General features: G+C 38.6%; 1 long non-coding RNA gene across 1 annotated transcript; it reads left to right on the top strand.

The window, feature by feature from the left end:
• Positions 1-341: 341 nt before the first annotated feature.
• Positions 342-1045, top strand: LOC112846137 (uncharacterized). The gene is made up of 2 exons (XR_003218980.1): positions 342-400; positions 736-1045. It is a non-coding gene; the product is annotated as an uncharacterized LOC112846137 (long non-coding RNA).
• Positions 1046-4755: the final 3710 nt, after the last annotated feature.

Raw genomic sequence — 4755 nt, 5'->3', positions numbered from 1 at the left:
CAAATATGTGGTAAAGATACAGATAATGAAGTTTAATTATTAATACAATATACATCATGAGAAACGAAAGCTGAAATTGATTCAGTTTAGTACTTTTCTCTGTATGTTCTGTGATTATAAAGGCCTTAAATTCTGTGATATATACTGTAAATGATTTTCACAGAGGTCTTAAAGTACTTAAATCACTGCTGATAGTCTGGTTGTTTATATTTCATGTTTTTGTGTCTGTAGGGCTGTTTGATGACGATTTGGACTCCTCTGGGTGATGAGGACACACCCACATCTGTTCCATACTGCAGCCATGGATGGTGTTACAGCTCTGAGTCAGCTTTGGGCCATCAGATGCACACACTGGAAAACCAGCGCCTGTACTTCATGCAGGAGAGATGACCTCAGTGATGTAGGTTCATAAGCAAGTTCAAACATTTCTGGCCTCTTATCACTTAGATTTCTTAATCTTAAAAGTGAATGCATTTAAAGCAGGAACTGCACACCTAGCCATCAGAAGTTTGGCAGCATGAGTACTGTAAAGTTTTGTAGGGCCCTTGTTAAAAATTCCACAAGCACCACACCACATTTGTCATATACAGTTCCATTTTGTACAGTACATTGTTGAAATTATAAACTATATATTCTAGTTATCCACTTGTCAGTAATTTTTGAGTAAATGGATGTCACTGATAAATCAGTGGTGATTCACCTGCAAATGTTTTTAACAAACTTTGTTTTTTGTAGAATTCATCAGCAGCTGTGAAGAGATGTATTTGAATATCTTCTGGTTCCACTTTTCTTAACCTGGAAGCTGAGGATGGCTAATTCCTGACAAGGACACACACCTCAGCGCTTATCATGGGTGTTACATCCTCTGCGCAGCAATTCCAGAGAAAACGAGAGAGCAACGACCACACATTAAGACCAGACAGAAATCTGTCACTTTCTGGCAGCTGTGAAAACTTCCAATAAGAAAGTTTCTTAGAACAATGCTGGGTCATGTGTGATGTGTCATATGAGGATATTACATTTTGACTTAATTCTGCTCAATTAAGTGTTTTGTTCGTTGATCCAATATGGCAGCTTTTTTATTGTGCTCCAAGTTAAAACTCATTGTCCTCATGAGCACAGCATCTAACAACTCTCCTTAAAAAAGTCGATTGACTTTAACTGGACACAATGGTTTCCAGTGGGAGATACATTCATCACTCATCCGTGACACTGGAGAAGTCACCTGAGTGAGTGATAAAGCAATTTTCCATGGAAAATCCAGAGGAACTAAACTTTGTTGTTGTTTCTTTGGGCTCAATTTCAGCTCTAGCAGCATCTCTCAGAAGAAAACCGTTTTGCAAATAATCAGATAAAAAGATTGTTGAACTAGGTGGTATTCTCTGGAGTTTAAGACCAAAACTGAACTCAAACAGTGAATTGACATTAGACTGGAATTCATAAGATGAATAGAAATACTGCTGAAGCTGAATGATTCATTCATGTATATATATGACTTTTTTTCCCCCCAATTCACCAGGTCTGTAAAGTTCAGTATGACTGTGGTACATGATACAGAAGAATAAAAACTTTGTGAATAACTTTACTCTTCTTAAAAATAACTCATAAAACAAGTAAAAGTACAAATGTGTACAAGTTAGAGACTTCCTCAGTAAGTTTACACTCTTTTGGAGTGATTTTAATTGTGTGTTAAAGAGAAAGAGATTAGGAGGTAAAGTAGAGGATGCAGAGTCAATCATCACTGAGGTCATCTCTCCTGCATGAAGTACAGGCGCTGGTTTTCCAGTGTGTGCATCTGATGGCCCAAAGCTGACTCAGAGCTGTAACACCATCCATGGCTGCAGTATGGAACAGATGTGGGTGTGTCCTCATCTCCCAGAGGAGTCCAAATCGTCATCAAACAGCCCTACAGACACAAAAACGTGAAAATATAAACAACCAGACTATCAGCAGTGATTTAAGTACTTTAAGACCTCTGTGAAAATCATTTACAGTATATATCACAGAATTTAAGGCCTTTATAATCACAGAACATACAGAGAAAAGTACTAAACTGAATCAATTTCAGCTTTCGTTTCTCATGATGTATATTGTATTAATAATTAAACTTCATTATCTGTATCTTTACCACATATTTGCCACACAGGTGTAGATATTGTAGGTTCAGTGAATGCTTAAATTGCACTGATTAGAATATACTGGACATCCAAAGCTAAGATTCAGCGCACTGTGTTAGAGGCTGGGATTTGATGAATTCATCATATATACAACCTTTGATCATCATTTATGTCCAGTTGAGAATGAATCTGTGCACTCACATATTAAATGAACTGAAATCAGTAGTGTGAGCTCCAGTCTTGATATAAGGAATGAGAGAACTGACAGCTGTTACTTTAATCAGCCTGTCTCAGTTGTTTTAACTCTAAGTATCACAAAGTAATGTGGTAACACCTGGATTGACGAGTTTACTGTCAGCATTTTAATCGCTAGTTTAAAGGCTGTAGGTTGCAGCCATTGCTCTAACACTGTATAAATGTAACAGGCCTCAGTGCTGGTTCTAACAGTCTGAGCTGCTTCCAGCTTTATTTATGAAGAGCACAGCAGCTTACAAAACACGTAGCTAGCTCGTACAGCTGTGACGTAAAACTTTCATAAGCTAAGATGACCTTAAAATAACGGGGCTACGTGTGGTGATGCTAGCGTTAGCCACATTAGCACGTTACCTTCACAGGTGGTCAGACTGAGTAAACGGGCACTCAGTCAGAGGTTAGCTCTCCGTTTCGCTGCAGGCTCCCTTCATTCTTCACATATCCGTGTCGAGCCGAGTGTAAATCCCGAGGCTGAACGGCCTTTGTACAAGCACACACGCTTCGTAGCAGGGCGAAGCTATGAGCTACAAAAATCCAGGCTGGCAGACAGCCTGTGTCTGACCAACCAATCAGAGAGCTCCTTACATCCCACGGTGTGGCTAATTTGAATAGCAGCAGGATTTTTAAAATGAAGTTGTTAATCCAACTGCTAATCCAACTGCTAATCCACATGTTAATCCCTGAGCGAACAGGAAAGGGAAATGGATTTTGAAATGCAGTTTATTAAAGTGCAATTCGAAAAAGGTTTTTGAAATGCAGTTTATTAAAGTGGAATTCGAAAATGTTTTTTGAAATGCAGTTTATTAAAGTGCAATTCGAAAATGTTTTTTGAAATGCAGTTTATTAAAGTGGAATTCGAAAATGTTTTTTGAAATGCAGTTTACTAAAGTGCAATTCGAAAATGATTTTATTAAAGTGGAATTCGAAAAAGGTTTTTGAAATGCAGTTTATTAAAGTGGAATTCGAAAATGTTTTTTGAAATGCAGTTTATTAAAGTGCAATTCGAAAATGTTTTTTGAAATGCAGTTTATTAAAGTGGAATTCGAAAATGTTTTTTGAAATGCAGTTTACTAAAGTGCAATTCGAAAATGATTTTATTAAAGTGGAATTCGAAAAAGGTTTTTGAAATGCAGTTTATTAAAGTGGAATTCGAAAATGTTTTTTGAAATGCAGTTTATTAAAGTGGAATTCGAAAATGTTTTTTGAAATGCAGTTTATTAAAGTGCAATTCGAAAATGTTTTTTGAAATGCAGTTTATTAAAGTGCAATTCGAAAATGTTTTTATTAAAGTGGAATTCGAAAAAGGATTTTGAAATGCAGTTTATTAAAATTAAGCACAGAATTTTTTATTTCGATGCGCGTGGCTCTTGTGGTCCTCCATAATAGGTGTGGTGTTTGTAACATTTGCTGTGATTGCATTTGTAACTGTAGTCATCATTGGTGTTGTAGTGCTCACAGTTGTGTTTGAAGCCACTGTAAATGCCAAGAAAAGAAAACAAGCCGTTGCTTTAACAAACAGTTTTAAGATATTGTGACTTTAAAGTATAATAACATTAAATATTGCTTACTGATTACAGGTGTGGTGGTTGTAGGAGTCACTGAGGTTATATTTGTAAGTGCAGTCATCATCGATGTTGTAGTGCTCACAGTTGTTGAACCAACAGTTGTTGTTGAAACTCCAGTTGTTACTGATACATCACTTTCTGTTGCACCACCAGTTGTTGTTGATGCCTCAGTCATCGCTGATCCTTCAATTGTAGTTTCCCCAGTTATGGTTGAACCTCCAGTCGTGGTTGACACCCCAATAGTAGTCGAACTTGTAGTAGTCGAAATGACTGGAGCGAACATCAGGACCTTGAAGAGCACACGACATCAGTGCTCTCATATATTAACTTCTGTGTCAACAGTGTCACTGTGGACAAACATCTCTGGGTGTATTCCAACCAGAAACCCTGGATGATTAAAGAGGTCCAGGTCCTGCTGAAGCAACGTGACAGCGCTTTTAGATCCGGTGATGGTATGCAGTACAGTGTAGCCAGATCAGAGTTGAAAAGAGGCATCAGAGAGGCCAAGGCAGCGTACAAGAGAAGGATCAAAGACCACTTCAGCAACAAAAACTCATGACAGGTATGGCAGGGACTTCAGCACTTAACCAACTACAAACCTTGTAATACCACGCTGACTGAGGGTAACGCGGCACTTGCAGAGGAGCTGAACCACTTCTTCACACACTTTGAGGTGAAGGGACCAGAGGAAGCAGCAGCAAAAACATCGGACAGCAGCAGCCGCCCAAGCCTCATAGTGCAGAAATACGAGGTGAGGCGCACACTGAGGGCTGTGAACCCCAGGAAGGTCACCGGACCAGATGGGGTAACCACAAGGGTCC

The sequence above is a fragment of the Oreochromis niloticus genome, linkage group LG3 (genome assembly GCF_001858045.2).
Source record: "Oreochromis niloticus isolate F11D_XX linkage group LG3, O_niloticus_UMD_NMBU, whole genome shotgun sequence".
NCBI lineage: Eukaryota > Metazoa > Chordata > Actinopteri > Cichliformes > Cichlidae > Oreochromis > Oreochromis niloticus.
The sequence above is the reverse complement of the archived record's forward strand: the minus strand, read 5'-3'. Positions and strand labels throughout refer to the sequence as shown.